Source organism: Spermophilus citellus (assembly GCF_964194105.1).
Source record: "Spermophilus citellus genome assembly, chromosome: 11".
Classification (NCBI taxonomy): Eukaryota; Metazoa; Chordata; class Mammalia; order Rodentia; family Sciuridae; genus Spermophilus; species Spermophilus citellus.
In genome coordinates, this window is record NC_138192.1 from 133,985,336 (window position 1) to 134,009,409 (window position 24,074).

The following is a 24,074-nucleotide window of genomic DNA, read 5'->3' on the forward strand; positions in this document are numbered from 1 at the left end:
GACTGCCACTGGCTGATAAGGGAGAAATGATGTCTCAGAGGTGTGTTCTTTTACACTTCTCTAATTACGAGTGAGCCCAACACCACTCGTATGTTTAAGGCCCATCCCTGTACCTTTTGTGATGGGTTTGATCATGTCTTTTCCCATTTTTATCATATTCTGGTCCTTTTCATTTCATTTCATTTCATTTCTCTGCCATGTGGGGGTGGAGCTCAGGCCTTACATGTGCTAGGCAAGAGCTCCATCACTGAGCTTCACCGCAGCCCTCTGGGCCTTCTAAAGAGCCCTGAGTATGTGAGGAGAGGCCTGAGGCCTCTGTCTCCCAACTGGTTGTGGCCTTTCTCCTTTGCTTTCATTGCTGTGAAGGGTGTTCACCATAGTCAGAGGCATCTGCTTCACACGTCTGCAGGTGTGGCAGAGCCTTCCCGGGCTCACCATGCTTTCCTCTGCCTACTTCCAAACCCGTGGTCTGTCTGGAGTTCACTCTTGCATGCAGTGTGAAGTATGAACCAATTTCTTCTTCTGGATGGGCCACCCAGTTGTCCCATTCATCAAAAAGCCCATCTTTGCAGGGCTGGGGACATAGCTCAGTTGGTAAAGTGCTTGCCTCCCATGCACAAGGCTCTGGGCTCAATCCCCAGCACCACACACACACACACACACAAAAAAAAAAAAAAAACACGGGTCAGGGTGTGGCTCAGTGGTAGAGCACTTGCCTAGCATGTGTGAGGCACTGGGTTTGGTCCCTGGCACCACATTTAAAAAAAGAAAAATGTCCATCTTTGCCCAGTGACTTGAGATGCCACTTTGGGCATGTACTTGAGTATCCAGTGCACTTTGCCGAGCCCTTTAAAAAATCTCCCTCTTCTTTTTTTTAAATTTGTTCTAATTAGTTATACATGACAGTAGAATGAATTTCAATTCATTGTACACAGATGGGTATAGCTTTTGCTTCTCTGGTTGTACATGAAGTAGAATCACACCATTCGTGCCATTGTACATGTACCTAGGGTAATGATGTGCGTCTCATTCCTCCATCTTTCCTACCCCCTTGTCCCCTACTCTCCCCATACTCCCCTTTGCCCTACCCAAAATTCCTCCATTCTTCCCATAACCCTCACTTCCCATTATGGATCAGCATCCACTATCCGAGAAAATACTTGGCCTTTGGTTTTTTGGGATTGGCTAACTTTGCTTTGCATGATATTCTCTACCTCTACCCATTTACCTGCAAATGCCATAATTTTATTCTCTTTTAAAGCTGAGTAATATTCTATTGTGTATATACACCACAGTCTCTTTATCCATTCATCTGTTGAAGGGCATCTAAGTTGGTTCCACAGTTTAGCTATTGTGAATTGAGCTCCTATAAACATTGAGGTGGCTGTGTCCCTGTAGTATGCTAAAATTTCTAGTCCTTTGGGTATAGACTGAGGAGTGGGATAGCTGGGTGAAATGGTGGTTCCATTCCAAGTTTTCTAAGGAATTTTCATACTGTTTTCCAGAGTGGATGCACCAATTTGCATACCCACCAGCAATGTATGAGTGTGCCTTTTTCCCCCACATCCTCACCAACATTTATTGTTTATATTCTTGATGGTTACCATTCTGATTGGGGTGAGATGAAATCTTAGAACAGTTTTGATTTGCATTTCTCTAATTACTAAAGATGTTGAACATTTTTTCATATATTTATTGGTCGATTGTATATCTTCTTCTGAGAAGTGTCTGTTCTGTTCTTTAGCCCATTTATTGATTGGGTTATTTGTTTTCTTGGTGTTAAGATTTTTGAGTTCTTTATATATCCTGGAGATTAGTGCTCTATCTGGTGTGCATGTGGAAAAGACTTTCTCCCACTCTGTAGGCTCTCTCTTCACATAACTGATTGTTCCTTTTGCTGAGAAGAAGCTTTTTAGTTTGAATCCATCCCATTTATTGATTCTCAATTTTATCTCCTGCACTTTAGGAGTCTTGTTAAGGACATAAGACCTAATGCAACATGATGAAGATTTGGGCCTACTTTTTCTTCTGTTAGGCTCAGGGTCTCTGGTCTAATTCCTAGGTCCTTGGTCCGCTTTGAGTTGAGTTTTGTGCATGATGAGAGATAGGGGCTTAATTTCATTTTGCTGCATATGGATTTCCAGTTTTCCCAGCACCATTTGTTGAAGAGGCTGTCTTTTCTCCAATGTATAATTCCAGCACCTTTGTCTAGTATGAAGTGACTGTATTTATGTGGATTTGCCTGAGTCCGTACTGGCCATCTGTCCTCCAGAACCAACGTCTCTGCCTCATGCTGAGTGTGCCCCATTATCCCTTTGCTCGCTGGTTGTGAGCAGGAACCTACCATGGCAACCAGCATCAGTGAGCGCCTCTGTGCGTCAGGCTTTGTGCTGGCCACTCGACATGTTGCCTCATTCAAGTAAGCAATGGTCTGCCAAGACACAGGATCCTTGTATCCCCACTTTGTATGCCCAGGGCCACACAGCCAGTGACAGAAGGCGCTCTCCTGGTCCCCAGAGGAGGTGCAGGGATACCCTTCCACCACAGAGGAGTAAGACTGGGCTTTAGCAGCCATCTCAGCTCCTGCCAGTGTCCAACAGGCCTGGCGGAGTCCATGTGCATCAAGAGACCAAGCTGGGGGCTGGGGCTGGGGGCTCAGCAGTAGAGCGCTCGCCTAGCACGTGTGAGGCCCTGGGCTCGACCCTCAGCACCACATAAAATAAATAAATAAAGTAAAGGTATTAAAGAGAGAGAGAGAGACCAAGCATGGTGCTTGGGCTAAAGGCAGCCTTTCTGGGGTCTTCTCAGCAGAGGAGTCCAGGGTAGACAAGCGTGTCTAAAGGATCCAGCAGGAGAAGAGGGGAGGAGGAGAGGCGCCACACCGTGCAGGCAGGAAGCCAGGGCCGGCTGTCAGCAGGTGTCGGCAGGCAGCAGTGGCACGGGGGAAGTAGGGCTCTGAGATGAGGGCCCGATCAGCAGACACTCAGATTCTCCCGTCCTGAGCAGGGTCCGTGGCTGAGCCAGGCAGGTAATTGGGTGGGGGTCTTAGGCATAGGGAAAGGACCCTTTCTGGGCCAAGTGCAACTGAGGCTTGTCACTGGGGCAAACAGAGCAGGGCAGCTGTGGGCTCTGGTGTCTAGGACCGGGCTGACACTGAGGGCAGGGGACTCTAAAGGCAAAAGCCCTGGGGACAGAGGCACCCCTACCTGCCTGAGGTCCTAGTTGTCCTGGGGGCCTGGGCTGCGCCTGCAGGTGGCTCTGGAAATGTAAGGACACTTCAGACTCAGAGATGGGAGAAGACGCTGGGTGTGCGTCAGAGAGGCCGAGTGTGAGCAGCCGGCCTTCTGTGGGATATATGCAAATATACAGGGAGCGTGGGGACAGCTCCCCAGCCAGCTCCCCAGGCCCAGTCTAACAGCCGCCTCCTGTGTCAAAGCAGACAGAAAGGAGGGCCCTCGTCGGCCCACCTCACAGGCACTGGAGGGTTCTAGGAGGCCTTAGCCCCACTGTGCACCACTGCTCAGAGGGAGAAACGCCTGAGTGCAGTCCCAGGACTAACAGGGACACTCAGGCCACCTCCAGCCAAACGGCACCAGACCTTCTCAGACGGCCCTCCTGGAACTGTGGGCTGCTCTGCTTCTGCCTGTTCCAGGTATGTAACAACTAAGGCTTGGCCTGTGGCCACTGATGCCAGTGTGGACAGATGGTTCAGTACCAAACAGGTCTCTGCAAAGCTGGTGAGCTCACAGGCCAAGCTCCCCTCTGTGCACCTTGCAGCTGTCATTTGAGGGGGAGTGGCAGGAGGATCTCATTAAACTGCACCCCTCGTCTGTGAGGAGAAATGTAATGTAATTTAGTGTATTTGCTGGGAATATGATCTAATTGGGGAGAACATGGGAAAATGTGTCATCAAGAGCTGTCATTTCCAGAGACCTGGGTGTGGGTGTTGGAAGGAAGGGAAGGCAAAACAATGTAGAAGAATCTTGAACATGCCAGGACTCAACTAGAAAGTGGGTGGCTTCTTTGTTTTTTAACTTAAGATATTTTCAACTGGTACATAACAACATAAAAATCGTACATATCCGTGGGGTACAATGTGGTGCTTTTGTTTTGTTTTGTTTTTTTGTTTTTTAACAAGAGACTTAAGTTTTCATTTAAAATATGCAAGCTTGAACAAGGACACATATTCCCATGAAGGTGAATCCCAGATACAGGTCAACTGCTTCCATGTATATGCATGTGTGCACCATCCATCCATGGAACTGCACACCTATTCTACAGTTAGGTCCTAGCAAAGTCTAATCCTCAAACTGGGCATAAGGTTTCACAAGGGGCAACTAAATACAGGGTTGTAGGAAGAAAGGATCGAGGGTGAATAAAAAACATGGGAGTGGTGAACAGGAGAAAATATCTTAATTGCAATAAAGGCTTCTATTCAAAACCCAATCAGGGTCCTGTAAGGAATAAAAGGTACAAAAATAACAGGAAGACAACCAATGTGGTGTTTTGAGATGTGTGCATACAGTATGCAGTGTTTCCATCAGGGCAGACCTCCATCTCTGACGTCTGTTTTATTCACGGTGAGAACAGACTCCTCATCTATAACCATGCTGCAGAGCAACACCCCCCACCTCTTGCTCCTACTCTCTGTACCTTGGTCCCCACCCATCACCCTCCATCTTCCCCTCCCGCTCTCCCAGGCTCTGGGAGACCAACCCTTAGATTCCACACGTCAGTGAGAGCAGACTCTACTTGTCTTTCTGTGGTCGGCTCTGCTGGGCTCATCTCCCTTAATGTGATCTGCTCTTCCATCCACGCTGGGGCAGAGGACAGCATCTCCTCCTCCTTTGGGGCTGAACTGCTCCCCGTGATGCATCTGCACCGCATTTCCTTTGCCCATTCAGGTGTCGTCGATGGGGGCTGTGGTGTCTTCCGTTCTTGGCTGTTGTGAACTGTGCTGCAGTGAACTTGGAGTGCAGGCATCTCTTTGACATACCAGTTGCATTTCTGGTGAAATCAGAGATGGGGTTTCTAGGCCATATGGTACTTCTGTCTTCAAATGTCTAGAAAAGTGGTTGGTTTTAAAGTGACCCCACATGAGGTTTCCTACCTAGACAAGCAATGCTAGATTGGCCATGACAGAAAGGGCCTCTCGGCTCCTCCCCTTCTGGACAACATCAGGGTTCAAGGTGTCATGCCAAAGGCAGGAGCTCTGGGAGACAGGCCACTGTCTGCTGTGACCCAGAGAGCCCAACTTCACCTTCCCAGGACCAGGCACCTGCTCCCTCTGCCCTAAAGCTTCTGCATGGCTGAACACTGACCACTCTGTTTGTGTCTTATTACATCCAGGGGCCCAGGTCTCTATGGCCCTGGCCAGAGTCTGAGAGGTGGAGGACCCGAGGTTGCCTCCGGAGGATCCCTCTACACTGACCCCACACTGGGTGATGAAGAGCCCTCTGGCCTGACCCCAGAGCTGCCCAGTTATGGGCAAGGGTGTTGGGGCCCCAGCAGGCAATTGGCTGCACAGCAGGTTCCCTGGAGGATGCCGGGCAAGGGTTTAGGTTCCTGCTGCGACTGTTTCTCGGGATGTCAGTTTAGGTAGGAGGCCCAGCATCCAGATGACTGCCAACCTGGGCAGGGTGCATTAACCCACTGTGGGCTTCTCCTGGGCTTGCCACGTCCCCCTTTCTGATGTTGGAACACAGAGCCTCCTTTGTGTGTCCCAGTTAAAAGATTCAAGTCAGGAAATTCTTCAGAACTCCGCAGCAAAGTTGCAACAGCTGCTTTTGTTTTGAATCCAACAGGAACTGAGAGGAGGCTTCTTTGCAGATCACAAGAGCTCTGGGGTGGTGGGCATGCCACAATCCCTGTGCTCCTGCCCAGCCTCACTTACCTCCCCAAGGTGTCCCGGGGTGCCTATCCCAGGGTGCTCAGCAAGCAGCCCTCTGCCAGAGGTCTCGCACAGGATGCCTATTGGCCTGCATCCCTTCCACCTGCCTGGAGTCTTCAAAGCAGGGGCTAGGGCTGCTTCACTTCCCCAGTGAGACCGTCCATGGAGGCATCTGCTCTGGAACTTTCCAGGTGCCATGGACATTTGGGTCACATTTGTGCTCAGCCTCATGGCCAGGGTTGGGAGGCTGTTCTCCTCGTGTGTAGATTCCATGGAAGGGTGCCCAGCATGGTCATGTGTCAAAGGATCTGAAGGCAAGCGCCTGGGTCTAGACCACACCTGCCCACTGCTACATTGTCTTTCAGGCTTCATCCCTCTCTGTGGCAGTGGAAAGGGGGGCAGGAGATCCTTTCCCCACCCTCTCAAAAATGTGTCCCTAAAGTGCCCATGGGTACTGCCACAGCTCTCCTGCACCAGCCTTGAGCCTGTCCACAGTGACAGTCCCTCAGCCAGGGCAGCACAGCTGGTTGCCAAACACCGTCCCCTCCGAGCTCCGCTGCAGCTGACCTAGGGTCCAGATCCCGATCGTGGAGCCACAGGACCAAGCTTGGAGGGCAGGGTGTGCTGAGGAGGAAGGAAGGTCCGCGGGAGCTGCCCGTGCCCAGGTCCGGGCTGGCAGAGGAGGGCCTGGAGCCCACCTTCCCCACCACTTGCCAGGTGTGGCCTGCAGGGGCATGTGGGGGAGAAGAGGGGCTGTAGGAGACTGGGCGGACAGGGTGTGGCTCATAGTCCCCCCCAGCTGCCTTGTCACCTGCCAGCAGGCACCCCTCCCCCTGCTGTGTGCCACTAGCTGGCGGCACGTCTTGCTGTGGGAGATCCTCACAGGCCACAGTGGCCTTTCGGTCACAGTTGCCTCACTGAATACTGGATGCCTGCTCCAAGATGGGTTCTAATGGGGATCCCTGGAGGCTCTGTGGATGCCCAACTGCTGGACTGGGGGGCTCTGGGGGTAGAAGAAGCAGAATCCCACCTTCTTTCTCAGAAAGCTCTCAGAGAAGTGCACCTGTAGGGGCCATCAGCAAAGGGCCCTGGCGGGAGAGACTGGGGGGAGGACTGCTGGCCTCTACGCCATGCCCAGGGCCCCTGCACCGTCCTCAGCTCCCCTCCAGACCCCAGCGAGGGCACAGAGCCCGCCACGCCATGACGTCCTTTCTCTCAGGCGATGAACTTCCCTGTTTGGGAATTTTCTTAGGTTGGGAATGAAACTAGGCTGTGTCAGATATTAAAGGTCAGTCATGGGATGACACTAAGCAGATCCCAGTCAGGAGCGGAAGGGCAAGCAGGTGGAGCATGTCCAGTGACGGGGGCTTAAGATCTTCTTCCGTCCCCCTTGGATATGCTGCTGTGACAACCACCCTCCCCCTCCTCTTGGCCCAGAAAGTTCCAGAGCCGTCCAGGCTGTGCAGACAGGACTTGACAGTCCCTGGAGACAGGCCAAACTTGTTCGCCCTGCCCTTCACCAAGCCCAGTCCAGATAGCCCTGCCCCGAGCAGCCTCCTGGGGCTGTCCACGTGGCAGGGGACGAGGCAGGTGCGTGGTGGGAGAGATGAGGAAAAGAGGCTGTTCAGTGCATCAGCTGGGTGCTGTGAGTGTCGTGTGGCAGGGTAGGGGTGGCCAGGGTCCCTTCCTGGTGCTGACCTTCACCCAGCCGTCCCCGCCCAGGTTATGGGAGTCCCTAGGACCCATCCCCTCATCATTCAATGGGTAGACATGTCCGGGCACACACAGGGCCAGAGATGTTCTAAGTCCACTGTGAGAGGGCCACCCTGGGAGGGTCACCAGGTAGCACGGCACAGCAGCCCGATTCCTGTGCATATTCTGAGGGCACCTTTCTCCCCAGTGTCTTTCCAGTACTGAAGCATAAGGTGCTGGTGGGGCTCACTCAGGAACAGCCTTTTCTCTGAGCCTCCTCTTCTCCCAGCTTCTTGTGTTGGCAAAAAATGGAGCATCCACATCCTTAAGAATGTGCTCCTTCAGGGTGGTCGGAAGGAGTTTGCCTGCACTGGGGAACTGGGCAGCAGCCCAGCAGGGTGACCAGTTGACATGCCCCTGGCTGTCTTAGCCTGCTCCTGCTGCTGTTACGAAGATGCCACTGCGGATCCTGACTCTGTTTATTTCTTTGACTGGTTTTCTTGTTGCATATTCCTGGAGAAGGAAGTCAATATTATTTTGTTCCTCCCTTGATTGTCTTGTAATTTGATGCACAGTGTTTCCCACGTCCATTGTTCTGCTGTGCTCCGTTGAACGCATTTTACCTTCCTCTGCACATTAGAATCTGTTTCAATTAATTTTTACTTATGGTTGGGGCCATACCATACCACTTAAGTCACTATGACTTTATAATATTTTCTACAGATCAGAAGACCTCTCTGAGCTGTTCCACTTTCATTATATTTGAATTGTGTTTGGCTTTCCTTGATATAGTTTCTGCCTATTTTCCCCAAAGAAATTAAGAACCAGTTTGCCAGAGAAGGGGGATGTCAGAGGCTTCGGAGCTGGCTGTGGGTGACTGGAGTGAAGTTTTTAAAAACATTTCTTTCTCTGACCCGTCAGCACAATTAAAAAGTTACTGGTTAAACAATAGGATTTTTTAAAAAATGTCTCCGCTTTGTCAAATTCTGCGAAAGGTCATTGAGATGGCCAGTCATCAGGCAGTTGATTTGGGAAGCACCACATTTTTGAGAATCCTTTCCCTGCAAGCAGAGGGAGCCCCCAATTATCCTGAGAGTTGGCCGTGGCCTAGTTTGACTGATCAGCTGTGTGCACCCAACACTTTTGAGATTGAGATCTCTAAAAGGATAGAGTTGGTCTGGGGCTGTGGCTCAGTGGTAGAGCGCTCGCCTAGCCACGTGTGAGGCACTGGGTTCGATCCTCAGCACCACATACAACTAAAATAAAGATCCATCAACAACTAAAATAAAAAAAATTAAATGATGGAGTTCATTGAGCCCGTGCAGATGCTGACCAGAAGGGAAAGACTGTCTTGGGACGAGCTCCCGAACCTACCAGTAGCAGGGCTGAGTGGCCTTGAAGACACCCAGGAGACCAGCTGAGAGCGAGCACGTGTTCTAAGGAGCCTTTAGGGAGGGAAAGCAGTGCTGCTCATGGAACCTGAGGAAGAGCGCCAGCGCTGAGCGAGCAGAGAGTTTGGGCATGGGAAGGTGGTCCTCAGGAGTGAGTGCTGCTTCTGGATTTGGGCTTGCAGGCAAGGTGCAGTGGCCTCCACCGGAGGAGCCAATGCTAGTGGGCTTTGCATTAGGGTTCAAAAGTGTGATGTCTTGCCAGGTGCAGTAGCACACACCTGTAATCCCAGCCACTTGGGAAGCTCAGGCAGGAGGATCACAGGTTCCAAGCCAGCCTCAGCAATTTAACGAGGCCCTAAGCAACTAGGCAAGGCCCTGTCTCTAAATAAATATATTTTTAAAAGGCTGGGGATATGGGTCAGTGGTTAAATGCCCCTGGGTTCAATCCCCCCGGTACCAAAAGAAAACCAAGAATGTGAAGTCTGTTCTCAGCCCATAGGTGGCAGAGCTGACGAACCTCCCCATCTCTACAGCCCTCCATTCTCTAACCCTTGTAATCAAAGTTCAAGCATCTCACAGTTCTTCTGTTACCCATTATTATCCTAAGATACTGCCTTTAGCAGTTGAGAGGAAAACTGCTGTGGGCCAAGCCTGGAGTTCCGAGTGGGACCCCGGGCGTGAGTCCTGCTGGCTCCGTCGCTGCTTACGCTCTAGAGGCCTCTGCCCTTCCCAGGGAAAGGTACCTGGCATTTTCTTCCTGGGAAATTCCTTAACAAGGTTCTAGGATGAGCATCACTTTGGCCTGATGGAGCATGCATGCTAGCTGACCTTGGCTCTAGAGTCAGCAGGGGAAACAACTTGGGGTGTAGGCAGAACTTACTCCTTAGACATTGGAATGAATTAATCACTACAACCTTCCAATCCAGGTGGTTTGAAGATTCCTTCTCCCATTTGTTTCTCTGCTATTTGTTTTGATTGTTTCTTGTTTTAATGTTTGTATTTCATCTATGTTTATTTGGTCTGTAGCCTTCAGATTTCTAGTTTACTAAAACAGTGGTACATTGTATTCCTTTAAATATTCAATATCCTGTATATGCAAGTTTATGCTTCGGTTTTTGTTTTATCCAGGTTTTTCTTCTTTTTTCCCTTTTTTCTCTGTTTACATGCGACCTCATTCATCAAAAGGAAATGAGGAGGCCAACTCTTTCATTAACCTAATATGCACATTTTTAAGGTCTTTAGAGAATAGGCTAGGATTTCCATAGCCATGTCTTTTAAAATGTTTCATTTTTACTTTTATCATTTGACCTTCCCTCTTTTTCCCTTTAAAAAAATCCCTTCTTTCCTAAGATTTAATGGTATGCTTTGTTTATTTTTCGTCACTTTTTTTTTTTTTTTTTTGGTACCAGGGATTAAACTCCAGGGCTCTCAGCCACTGAGCACATCCCCAGCCCTATTTTGTATTTTAATTAGAGACAGGGTCTCACTGAGTTGCTCAGCACCTTGCCATTGCTGAGGCTGACTTTGAACTCTGGATCCTCCTGCCTCAGCCTCCGGAGCCACTGGGATTACAGGCTTGTGCCACTGCACCTGGCTTTTCCTCACTTTTTAGAACACGTAATAAAAGCATTTAAAGCCGTGATGGGTTCTCTAAAGATCTCGTCATTTTCTGTGGATTCTGATATGTCAGCTTTTTTCACACTTCTCTGAACAATCTTCTTTCCATGCTCTTGTCTTTCTTCTGGGGATCATCTGATCCCTTTGCAGCTATATTTTATTCTCATAGGTTCAGTCTGAATCTATTCCCCTGACCAAGGGAAAGAATGCAGAACAGATAATTTCAGCTTTTGTATTTTTGTGGACATATCCTTTATAACCTAGTATGATCTTTTGTGAACACAATGAATACTTGAAAATGAAATCCATTCTCTGTTCTATTTAATTCCCTCCAAAACAACCATTATTAACTCCTTTATGTGTCTGAGGTTTTGGCTGCATTTGATAGTCTTCAATTCTAACCATTTTTTGTCATTTATTTTCCTAGCAGGTATTTACATACATATTTCGCCCTGTTTTTATAGCATTTAGAGTCAACAAACATTGAGATTCTGGCATTCCAATGCTTGGCGTTGGCTGACTCTTTTTCGTGTTCCTGGATATTTATTTTCATCATCTCTCTTGCGGGCAGTTTTTGCTGGATTTTTTTCCGTCTGTAGAGCGATGAGCCTTTGAACAGTGAGATTCCAGTGTACATGTCCATTTTCTGTTATCTTTAGCCACTCCATTTTTTGTCTTGATTTTTCTCTTTCTGTGCTGATTTTTTTCCTCCCCATTGTTGAAACACGATGAGGTGGTTTTTCTTTTAAGCGAGATTGAAATATTGGCGAGCCGTTTCCACCCTCCAGCTGCAGTGGGAACAAGCGGTGTTCTCAGGCCTGGCTTTCCCCAGTGACAAACCACAAGCACTGGCCCCTCTAGAAGGAGTCTCTGGGTCTGGGCTCCCTCCAGGGCCCTCTCCTCACCATTACGGGTAATGTCCTAGAGCCTGTCTCTTCTCTCTGCCCTCGCTTCAGTCTGGGCTTCATTCTCACGCTGTGTGTGTGTCTCCAAGCCACACTATTTGCACACTTTCACAGTGACCACCTGGCTCTGAAAGGGCTTTTGTTTACTCGTCTTCACAAATAGGTCGTGAGCTCAGCCGTGTTTTCGCATTTCTTTTTAACATCATCACTCCCTTTTCCGTGAATCTTTTAAATTCAGGCCATTATATGAAGTAGGTCCTAGAAATAAGCCGCATGATCAGTGCCTCCACGGAGCTCAGATTTCTCGTGAGCTCTGCTGCCTTGGTACGCGAGGGACAGCTGGGTGGGTGGTGAGCCTCCAGGGAGCTCCTGCATTTCCTTGTCTCTGGGTTTTGCTTTTTGAGGAGATATCTCATTTTGTTGCCCAGGTTAATCTCAAACTCGGGCTCAAGTGATCTTCCTGCCTCGGTGGCCAAACAGCTGGGGCTACAGGTGAGCTCCACCATGCCACAATGATTCCAGGAGCATATGTTTTCATATAGAAATACAAATCTTTTAAAAATGTGACCTCCTTTTCTTTCTGGCATGCTTGCCAGTGTGGTTTTCTGTTTAAAATGTTCACATGACTCATTCCACGGTGGCTCCAGTAAACCCAGGGGGACTTAGCATGCATGGAGTTCCCAGCTTTGGTCCTCAGTGGGACCACAAATTCTCGTCATGCCTCCAGCCCAGGACACTGCTTCTGGTCCCTCCAGAACCTTCCTCCCTCCCCACCTAGGTGCTGGGAGGTGACTCTACATTTCCCACACTGTTACCTGGAAGGAGCATCCTCTCCCTGGATACATTGTCTGTATTTTAACTCCCTGGATAATCGGACTTTTGCCCCTGGCCTTCTCCTCTTTCTAAAGCACTTCCTGGTCAGGGTGTTGCAACGGGCATTGGCACTAATCATACTATGTGAATTACATCTCCTTTACTCCAAGCCTAATGCACCCATTAACCTCTTTCCCAAGAAGCTGGATCTCCTAAAACCCAGGGTGGTTACACAGGAGAAGGTGGGAGATGCAGGGGCAGCGTTGGGATGGGGGCTGGGGCAGGGATCTTCATGAGTGTGGTGGCTGAGTGGCCTGGGAGCCAGGCTGGCAGGCCTGGGAGGAGGGAGCGCTGCAGCCGGCTCCACCCAGGGCGCCAGAGAGGACTGGGAGCTGCCGCCTAGAAACAGGCCCTCAGCCAGGGCACAGGAGATCCAGGCCAGAAACAGGGACCCAAAAGGGACAATAGCAGGACAGGGCATGGAGCCCAGCACCCGTGGGGTGGGGAGTACCTGTGCAAGGCCCTTGGGCAGCTCCCAAGGCCACCGGGGAATATAGTGGAGGGCAGTGCCAGTGCCTAAACCCTCCTCACCCTGACCCTGTAGATGCCACCACATTTATGACCACGTATCCTCATCCACGGGACGGCCGTGGCCCAGACCTAGGTCCAGGAGGCCTTGGAATGGTGGAGAAGCCCCTAGGTTGGCTAGAAGCTTCTCTCTTGCTAGGGTGTTGGGGTCCTTGCTGTGTCAGCACATTCAGAGTCTGAACCAATAGACGTTTGTTCACAGGAGGTGAGACACAGTGCTGCCAGTCCTGGGAACAGGGGTGGCCTGTCCCACTCCTGTATGACCGTGGTTCTCCTTTGACAAGTTAAGTGAGGTCACTGGGGCTTCAGAACCAAGATCCAGCTCAGCAGTTACTTGCTGGGAACTTGGCAGACATGGCCAGTGGTGCTGGCCACCCAGGACCCAGCAGAACAGGACTGTCTGCTCTCCCGAATGCCGTAGCAGAACCCCTCACCTCCTCGGGGCCCACCGCAGCAGCAGGTGGAGATTGGCCTCTCCAGGTGTAACTGGTGTCAGCCTGCCCTGCCTATTGGTGTGGCCTCCTGCCTGGGGTGAGGACAGGACAGGAAGCCATCAGGGCACCAAGAAGCCACAGCCACTGCCCCCACCTCTGGTGGCTTTAACCTTGAGTCACTTCCTGCCTCTCCCAGCTCTCCCTCTGCCCTTAATCCCCCAGCTGGCCTCAGCCAAGAGGAGGGGGTTCCTCAGCAAGCAGGGCAGTGGGCACCCGTGGGTTCCTGCCTCAGGCCTTTGGCAGCTCCTGCCCCACACCCTGTCCCTGGGGGGTAGTCCAGCTCCCTGACTGGGTTTCTGTCCTTGGAGCAGGGCCAGGTAGGCCACTTTGTGTGCCCCTCACGTCTGTGTGGCGTCCTGCTCATTTCTAGCATTTCTATCCTGGGCCACTTTGACGGCTCACTCAGGGCCAGACCCTGTGCTGAGTCCCATGTTAATGGCCTCTGCCTCTCCACTGGGGGGGAAATGGGAGGCCGAGCATTGGCTGCCATGTTGGCTTCCGTCCAGAGGCAGAGGCCGCCAGAGTCGGTGGCAAGACCAGCAACAGCAAGATATGCTGGGAGACGGGGCGGGGGCTGTAGCTCAGTGGTGAAGCACCTGCTTTGCATGTGTGAGGCACTGGGTTGGATCCACATAGAAATAGATAAAGATACTGTGTGTTCATCTACAACTAAAAAAAATTAAAAAAAAAAAAAGATATGCTAGGAGGGGAGGCAGGTAGCCCCGGGGTTCTCGTCACACCATGGCCGTGAGCCAGAGGCAGCTGCCCATTTAAGATGAAAACACAGAGATTCAGAGTCCCGTGATACCAGGTGTTCTGTGTGTAGAATGTTCTAAGGCCTTCCCTTCCCCCAGTACTCAGTGTTGTCCCAGCTCCAAACAAGGTTGGATTGGAGCAGAGGGGCAGGGGTGGCACTGGGGCCACCTAGATGGGACAGCGAGTTGATGAGACCTGTGGTGGAGCCAACCCAGTGCAGGGGACCCAACTAGCAGAGAGTAGGGTGTGTCACTCAAGGCCTCCAGAAGCCCTGCCAAGGGTCGCTGTGAGTCCCTCAGCTTCAGAGAGGCAGGGAGCAGAGAGCCAAGCTCTGGGATGACCAGCTGGATGCTGGGCCTGAGGGAAGACAGGAGGGAAAAGCCCTTTCCAGCTGCCAGTGTTGCTTCACAAGGACATTGTCGCCAGGGTGATAGTGTCCAAATATAGCATCCGGGCTGTCAGGCCTGATCCTGGGACTTGTGCACACGTCAGCCCCCAGAAGTGTAGCAGCCCTGGGCCCAGGCAGGGCCCAGGCAGGCCTGAGTACAGTCGCAGCCCCACACCCAGCCCTACAGCTGGGCCCAGGGTTGGCTGCACCCCTAGACCTGGAATCCCCACTGGAGCCCCAGGAGACCTCTTGGGGGGTTACAGAGGGCACAGGGGTCACATGTACCTGGCCTTCAATAGACAGCTCAGTGATCATCCACCAAGTCCTGTGTTCTCAGACCACGATCACTGGGTATGGAGCAGCCCCCTGCCTGGGCCTGGATGCGGGGCCAGCACAGGACAGCCTGTGACTTTGCTCAGATGCCCCCTGAATTTTAAAACTGCACTTCATCTTGTAGCCCCAGGTTCTGCCTGGGCCTGTTCTCAGAGGTGGCATCGTGCCCGCCCTCCCAGGGGCCTCTCCGCAGGGAGCCTGCCTTGGCAGCTCTGGAGCCTGACTGTGCCAGAGCCAGCTGCATGTGGAGCCAGGGATGGACTTAGAAACCTCCTGCTTCCGCCCTCCTGGGCAGAGGCACCCGATGCCTTCCCAGCTTGGAGCTGTCCAAGCAGGAGTGGTGGAGGGAGTGACAGAAGCCGGGCCTGGAGTCGGGGGAAGGGGGAACAGGTGCCAGGATGCCTCAGTGGGAGGGGGTTCTCTGGAACAAGGGAAGTGTGGCCTGCTGGAGGGGGACTGAAACCTGGGCCAGTCCTGCTGTGCACTAACCCCCGGGTCCTCCCAGGTCACCTCTCCAGGCTCTCTTGTCTGTAGGGAACAGGGCCGACCAGTGTCAGCAGGTCTCGGTTCTCCTGCCCTTTGGGAGGCAAATGTGGTCCTCGGAGGACAAGCCAGCAAAGGGGCAGGAGGAGCGTCCACCCCAGACGGAATGAGCTCCCCATTTTACATGCCCTCGGTTATCATCGGGTGTCTGTCAGTCTGTCAGGTGGCCAAGACTAGTCCTGTCCTGTCCCCAGAGCCCAGCATACATTCACTGGCCCGTCTGGGCCTCAGCCTCCCTCCTGGGTCCTAGGTCCTACCTCATTCCATATCTCTGCCACCTTGAAGCCCTGAGAAGCCCCTGGCTACTCCTTTAACCCCTCTCACATCTCCCACACCAAGGGGGTTTCTCTGCTGGCTGGCCCAGCTGAGGAAGTCTGGGGTGCTGTCAGGGACTTACCACCCCCAGGTGGGGAGCAGTGTTTGAGCCAGGCCCTCACTGAGCCCAACTGATGCTCAGCCTAGGGCAACCAGGCTGGGTCAGGAGCAGCCATTGTGGCATCAGAGCCCTATACTGTCCACCAAGCCATGTTTCAATATCCAGAAGATAAGAAAAAACTTGTGTCCCCTCAGTTGGTAGCAATCACCTAGGGAGGGTGCCTCCTGTAAAGGGGGTGGATAGAGCCATCACCTCAGCCAGTTGGCTGGTTGGTCTCCTCTTGGCCCCGTTGCCATCTTCCCAGATGGATATGCTGTGACCCAGGACACACCGTGGCTAGGAAGGGAGTGTCCTGTACAGGCCCAGCTGAGGCGGAGGCTGGCATTCCGATTCTGCTCTGCTGGCCAGGCCACACACCCTGCCTGGGGGAGACACACCCTTCCCCGCTCCACGGGGCTAGTTTGCCTGGCTGGCAGCTGGCCACGGTGGGTCCCATTGCCAAGTTGAGGGCTCTGCCTCTGGTGTCCCCTCCTTCTTCCCCAAAGTGTGCCTCCTCCTGGGATGCTAGGAACAGGGTTGTATGGGGCTGGTGGGGAACCTGAATGCACAGGCCATGGGATGTACTTCTGAGAGATGTGTTGGGGGCCTTGGGTTACCTCACTGCAGATCCTGTGTCCGGGCAGAAACCCCACCTGTACCCAGGGCTCCTTCATGCAAGACCACCACCTCTCCCTCCCCAGGCTTGGAGTCTCAAGCACGTGAACCTCATCACCAGCCTCACTGTAGGCTTGCAGGAATTGGGGTGACTGTGGTCTAGCAGGGACCACAGAAGCCTGGCCTGCCCTGACTTCTCAAAGGGCACCACCCACGGAGTAAGATGGACAGCCAAAAGCAGCTGCACTCATGTGAAGAGGGACAGGGTGGGTCACTGAGAGGACCAGAGGACTGAGCCGGTGGATATATCCCCAAAGTGAGCAGAGTCAGGCCCCAAGAACTGAGGTGAAGGAGGCAGTGTGTCCCAGGCCCCAGGCTGGTTCTGCTCATTGGAGCCTGCGGGGCAGCAGGCAGGAGGGTCTAGAGGAAAAGGAGCAAGGACTGGCCCATCCAGCCCCTCCCACCATCCTGCTGTCAGATCAGGAGGCCCGGGGGGGGGGGGGGGGCACCGTGGCTGCTCCCCAGGAAGGAGACGTGGAACAGCGCATGCCGACCATGCCTTGGGAGGCAGACATAAGGAGGCGGCCTGTGAGGAGCAGAGCAACCTGGGAACACTGACGTCAAGGCTGAGCGGTTCACCATGTGGCCAGGCTGGGGTCAGTTCTGGGGGTAGGTGCGGGGCCTTCTCGAGCATTGGTTTCCTATGCTGTGAGTGCAGAGTGTCCCTCTAGGTGGCATTTTCTAAGTTTGCTGGACCCAGAACCCTGTCTTGAAGTTTTCCTTTGGGGGCCATTCTTTATCACAGAGCCAGGTTGGGAGAGCCAAAGAGCAGAAGGTAGGAGAGGGGCCACAGCCAGAGGCCCAGCTGGAGGGGGATGGCAGGGATGAGGCCCTGGAGTCTCTGGTCCCCTGGCTGCGTCCATCTTCCCAAGAGCAGAGCGCTGGGCATTTCACCCAGCCTCCCTCCCACCAGCCTCTGCCATCTACTAGTGGCCCTGAGCTGGCTGCAAGGTACAGAGGAGTTGCCACCTCCCAGCAGTGGAGAACCCGGCCCTTCCCCTGGTCTTCCTCTCGTCACCTACAACCCTCACAAGATTTGGGGTTTTTTCCCTTATCGCCACCCACCCCCCCCCCCGCCCCACATCCTTAATACAAAAATCACTGGAGCCACAGTGAGGTGTGTCCGTGCCTGCCGCCATTCCTCCCGACTGCAGGTGGAGCTGGCCTCTCCCTGGGAAGGCGGCCTCGCCCAGGCGTCAGAAGTCCTTGCTGTGCAGTGTTAGAAAAGCTGTCATTAGGAACCTTGGAAAACTTCACCTTAAAGTATTCATTTGTGTGCAGCAGTGATACCAGGTTCAAAGCCTGTCCCTGCCACTGTGGGGGGAAGGCCCAGGTGCCCCTGGCTGGCACAGACGCAGAAGGCTTCTAACACGCCTCTCTTTGGACTTTCCGGGTGCGACTGGATGTCTGTATGAGCGTCGGTTGTAGGGAGAGTCTGATTCTGCAGGGTCTGTCTTTCCCCACTCCTGCTGCAAGCCCCAGCTGCTCAGGGTGACCTCCAGGAGGAGAGAGCTTGCCCAGCACACAGGCAATGATCAGCTACGCTTTCTCTCTCATCCCTGAGCATCAGGCAGGTGGAAAGCTGCCTGCTCCTCCTTCCTCCTCCCTCCCAGGCTCCTATGCACATGTGGCTTCATCAGCTGAGTGGAGGTGAGGCCCTGGGCAGACATGCTGGCCCTGGCCCACTCTGTCCAGCGCATCCAGCCAGTGACTCTGTGGGTTCTGTAAGCAGGAGAAGTCACACAGCAAGCGGCCAGGGACTCCCTACTTCCCTATGGTCCTGCTGTGACTGTTTTGGGGATCCTGGGTGGGAGTCCTGACACCAAAGGCAGAAACCAGCGGGGAGAACAGACCCAACCACCTGAAAACGCCTGTTCTTTATGAACCACCTTGCATGCCTGCACCAGGTGCAAGAGAGTCTCACCACCAGGAGGAGGGAGCCTCGGCTGAACAAGGTTATGATCCTCCTGCCTCAGCCTCCCAAGCTGCTGGGATTACAGGTGTGCACCTCCACACCCGGCTCTATTTTTTTTATCCTTTTCTTACTAATTTTTTACTTTTTAACATCATCATAAAGAATATTGCCTTGTGACTTCTGCTTTGGGAATAGTGGCTTTCTCTTTGCTGCCAAACATGGATCTGGAGACTTTTCTTGAAAAGATTGTTGATTCTCCATTTTTTTTTTCACTTATTTCTAAGTAAAAGGGATTTAGTTGTTCTATACGTATATGCTTTTACTTTTTATTTTTCTCCCAGCTTTAATGAAGGTATATTTGATAATAAGATTATATACATATATGATGATTTCTTCTCGGCAGAATAGAACTGCACCATTGAATTAACTAGGTCTGTTCACCCTATGTTCTGTGTTTATTTTATGTGACGCTTGCTCTTGGCGTTGGGGGCGTGTCAAGCCCCCTCAGAGCCTGGACTCTACGCCATCCTGGGACTCTCATGTCAGAGCTGTCATGAGACCTTCTCAGGTGGTGTCCCTGTGTCCGTTCTGCTTCCTGTACTGCCTTGTGCGGCTACCAGCAAGGTGGACAGCTGTCCCTGCCCCGGCTGGCTCTGTCAGGCTGGCCAGCTGGGCCCCTCTGGCGTTGGTGTCACTATGCCTTTGAGGTGGCTGCCAGGAACACACTGTCTGGTTGCTGAGACCAGCAGTGAGTGAAGGCATGTGAATAAATTGCAGGCCCAGAGCAGGACACGGCTAGGAGGGAAAACCCCACCTTACAGAGGAAGCCAAACACCATGGAACTTCAGGAAAGCCTTTTTGAGGAGTTTTTGAGGAGTGTCGCGTAGGAGGCAGGAGCAGAGGTTGCCTGGTGGAGACAAGGTTAAGAGTCTTCCAAGTAGATGAACAGCATGTGCGAAGGCCCCGCACAGGACCAGGGCCCTGTGGTGGAAGGTGGCCAGAGAGAGGGAGGCCCTCTGCCACGGAGGTTTTCAGTCCCACACAGGCGGGCTGCAGCAGGAGCACTGAGGGTGAGAGGCAGGTGGAAAAGTGTGAGTGGGCTGAGCCCAGCAGAGCAGAGTGGGCCACAAACAGCCTCATGTCCCAAGGCCACTGGCTGCTGCTGTGGGGAGAGGGGCCCAGAGATGCCAGCTCCCCGCTCAGAGCAGATGAAGTGGCACTGAGTTACACTAACCCCCCACACAGCACAGCCCACCTGGCACAGGGAGGGGCCCCCAGGAGGGGAGGGGCCCTGGGGAAAGGGTGCCGAGACAGTCGGGAGGGTGGGGCTTCCCTGGGTCTGCAGTGGCTGGGCCAAGGCTCCAGCTGGGGGTGAGGGTCCCTGGTGGTGGGTGTCACAGCCCAGGGCAAAGAGGGAAGGAATCTGCAGGAGCAAGAGCCTAGGGAGAAGGGGAGCTGGGGCAGCAGGAGGAGGGAGGGACAGGGAGGAGAATGAGGAGGCCCCCAGGGAGGTAACGCCACCTAGTGGCCTGGCCCTGACACAGCGGGGGCACTAGGCTTGCTGTGGTAAGCTCACCCACAGCATCCTGCCCAGGGCACGGCGGGCACCCCATTCCTTTCAGGAGGCAACTGAGACCTCAAGGACCTCTGGAAAGGAGGTGGCCACCTCCCAGTGGGAGGGGCTGCCTATGTGCCACCACTGCTTCCTGCTATCACAGCAATGAAGCATGTGGCTGCAAAACCAGTGACCTCATCATTCAGTTTCTGTGGTCATTCTTCCTAAAATAAGCTCTTTTATAGAATTATATATTAAAAAATAATGTGTGCTCATTAGCAATTAAGGAGATGCAAATCAAAACTGCACTGAGATTTCATCTCACACCAGTCAGCGTGGCAGCCATCAAGATATGAATCATGCTAAATGCTAGAGAGGGCGTGGAGGAAAAGAATACTCTTTCCACAGCCCCATGGATATCAGCAAGGAGATCCCTCAAAATAGGCAAGGAACCACCCGGGACCCAGCTGGACCACTCCTCAGTGTTTACCCTGAAGAACTACAGTGATCACAATGCAGCGACACACGCACACCGTGTCTGTAGCAGCTCGATTCCCAGGAGCCAGACTGGGGACTCAGCCCCAGTGTCCATCAGCAGATAAGTGGATAAAGAAAATGTGGTCTATATACATGTAGAGTTTTATTCAGCCGTAAGAAAAATGAAATCATGGCGTTTGCAGGAAAACTGATGAAACTAGACACCATCATGTTCAGTGAAATAAGTCAAACTCAGAAGGTCAAGGGTCGTATGTTTTCTCTCTTATGCAAAAGCTAGAGAGGAAAAAAAAGGAAAGAAAAGTGGGGTGGATCTCCTAAGAATCAAAGGGAAATCAGTAGGGCAGGAGGAGGGAAGGAGAGGGGACGTGGGGGGAGTGAGATTGGCCAAATGATGCCGTCTTACTGCATGCATATATGAGTAGGTGACACAAATCCCCTCAATATGTGCAACTATGATTCACCAGTAAACATGTACGCTTACTGTAGAGAACTTGGAAAATCCAAAAAAGTACGTAAGAGAACCACAGCCCTATATATCACTGTCATTCTGGTGGTTCAAGATATCCTGAAGGGCATGTCCCCTCCTCCCACAAGGCCACCTGGGCTTGTGTAATTGGGCTAATCAGTTGCTGCTTTGTTCAGCATCATAACATAAATATTTGCCCACATCTGAAATTTCTCCTATGGTAGCTACCCAAGAGAGCCTCAGCCTGCTTGGCCACTCCCTTGTTTGCAGTTTTGCATAACATACCCCTGCAGAGAGCACCTTCTTTCTTTACTTTCGTCTACATTTCAAATGTTTCACTTAGGATAATTCCCAGAAAGAGCCATACCTCTTGTTTTTGAGAGAAGCATCATACTAATGTTTGCTTTTTAATTTTTTTCTTATTAACAGAGCTAAATATTTTCTCAGATGATTATTAGCCATTTCTATTTCCAGAGAGAGACCCAGCCAGACACCTCACAGGCCTCACTCTGTTTCCCAAATTCCCTCCTTGCCCTCCCCATCCGAATGCCCCTGTTAGTTGGCATTCTGACAGGCTCCTCGGCCATCCTCAAGTGGGTCACCTGGAAGTGGGTCCCAGGCCTGTCTCTTAATGTAAGCAGACCAAGGTGGGAACAGGTGAGATGGGTCCCCGGGTCCCTCAGGATGAGAGATGGAGCGGGGACTTGAACCTAGGCCGTGGGCAGCAGGGCCCAGGCCCACACACCCGGTATGAGGGCCAGCGGGGGGTTGTGGGCACAGCGGCAGCCTTGGGTTTCCCCAGAGCAGGTGGCGCACCTGTGGACGTGAGTGGGTACCATCTTGTCAACAAGTCCGCAGCCATGCACCATGGTTTGGAGCCTTGCGCTGAGACCTGGAGGCTTGGGAAACTCCCAACATAGAATTCAGGAACATTCCAAGCTGAATTTGCTTTGTGGCCCAGAATAACAATCCTAGCCAAAAAAGGGTAATTAATCAGTGACACGAGAACTGAAGATGCAGAGTCAAAGCCAGAGGACTTTTCAGGACTATTTTGGGTCTTCAGCCAGGCTGTGTGCTTTAGAGCAGAATGTCCGCCCTGGGGGGGTGGAATTCTTTCATCTCATCTTTACTGACAGAACTCACAACAGTATTGAAAGCCTCAGCTGTCACTTTTGTATAAATAAACAGGATGAAGTGGGCAGCCACCCGCACACTGGAGATATTTTTAGCGGTAGATGGCTTCACTCTACACCAGCCCATCCAGGAGAGAGCGCCTGGTCCCGGAATAGCCTGCCACAGGCTCAGCCTCAGCGTGGCTCGCTGTGGAGCCATGGCGAGGTGGCTTCCGGAGTCGGGCTCCTTCCTGCTCAGGTTGGCCAGCCCAGAGGCGCCCCCTCCTGTGGAGGTATCCCAGCTCCACTCCTCAGGCCACAGAGGACGGGCTCAGTGTTCTCAGTCATGTCACCAGGAACTGCCTGTGGGTTTGTGGATCCCAGGTGGGGACAGAGGACAGTCATTCAGATCAGTGTGTGCGACGGTCTGACGGCCAGCTCCCAGGGTGGACTGGGGCTCCAGCAGCAGCACCTACACTCCAGAGCTTGTGGTGTCCAGGCACTGGGCACGCACTGAGTCACTGCTTCCTCACGAGACCCGGCCTGTCACAACTTCTGTGGCTTCTTCCACTTCTGTTTTCTACTTGAAGCATGAGTCCTTGCTCTCTGGGAAAGACCATGCACCCCATGCCAGCGAGCAGAGGGGACCAATCCCCACTGTCTGCCTCGTCCCTCCCTCCACGTGGCCACTCAGGGGCTGCAGGAGGCCCGTGCTCCGGAGTTGCACCAGGAGGCCACTGGGGTGAGAGAGAAGCCCCGCAGCTCAGAGGCCACGTGATGGGCGGGGTAGAGGGGCTAGGATGCTGCGAGGCCCCCACTTTCCTCAGATGGCCCCCTAAAGCTCTCCTGGGGCCTCCCCGTATTTGATGCACGGCCTTGCTCCAGTCACAAACTTTTCTAGGTTAAAAATCAGAAAAAGTGACTTGACTTACCTTCCATGTTTGCCACGTCCAGAGCCCTTCACTTCTTTGAATGAATCTGAAACTTTCTGGTACATTCTTTTGACTGAGTTCTGGGTTTTCTTTAACATTCCTATCAATAAACTCAGTTTCTTCTGAAAAAGTCTTTATTTCAACCTCCTATTTGGAAGGTATTTTGCTGGGTATAGGATTCTGTTTAAGGAAGTCTCCCGGCTTGCCCAGCCTCTGATAAGAAGTCGGCTCTGACCCGTTTGGAGGACCCCCACCAACAACTCCCAGACTTCTTTCTCTGGTATAGGCCATGTGACTTTGATAATGTCTGTATGGTTGTTTGGTGTTGCTGTGCTGTTTTTCGGGCCTGTCTGTGCTTCCCTAAACTTCTTGGGGGTATGATGTGATGTTTTTCCTTATTTGGGGGATAGTCTCAGCTGTTGTCTCAGCAAATATTTCTTGTACTCCATTCGCTCCTCCCTCTGGGACAGATCTGCCGTAGAGTTGGCATCATGTGCGGTGGTATTACGTTACCAAGGTTCTTGGATGCTCTGCTTTGGTTTCCACCTCTTCTTCTTCTCTGTGTTTCCACTTGGGTAATTTCTACCAATCTATCTTCAATTTCACTGACTCCTTCTGCTGATGAGCCCCTAAGAAGGAATCATCTCTGATATGCTGCTTTCTGTTTCTAGTGATTTTCTTTCACTTTTCTTAGAGTTTCCATCTCTGCTGAAATTCTCCACCCGTTCACGCACATTGTCTACCTTTCTGCTAGACTCTTTATCATACTAATAATTTTAAATTTCCTGCCTACATTAATCTGTTGTCATCACGATAACAAAACACCTGAAGCAAACTACTCATGAAGAAAACAGGTTTATTTAGCCCACATTTTGGAGGCTAAAAGTCCCAATAGCATGGCATGGGCTCTGACGAGGTCCTCATGACAAATGGCAACCACAGGGGCATGTCCAGGTGCCAGAGATCCCGTCCCCAGGCAAGAAGCTGGAGGCTGGCCAGAAGGGAGCAGGCTTCTGTGGCCACCACCTGGCGAGGACCACGTCACTCACTCCCGAGCACAGCCCATCAGGACCTCAGGACCTCCTGCCAGGCTCTC

The 24,074-nt window shown here is 52.3% G+C and overlaps 1 protein-coding gene and 1 long non-coding RNA gene across 3 annotated transcripts in view; one reads left to right on the top strand and one right to left on the bottom strand.

Annotated features, from left to right (window-relative positions):
- RAMP1 (receptor activity modifying protein 1) overlaps positions 1-24,074 on the top strand; it is a 41,587-nt gene that overhangs the window by 16,209 nt on the left and 1,304 nt on the right. The gene's annotated exons all lie outside the window — the stretch shown is intronic.
- On the bottom strand, positions 20,584-23,433 carry LOC308631285. The gene is made up of 3 exons (XR_014018160.1): positions 22,979-23,433; positions 21,751-21,905; positions 20,584-20,741 (listed from the first exon to the last, which is right to left on the bottom strand). It is a non-coding gene; the product is annotated as an uncharacterized lncRNA (long non-coding RNA).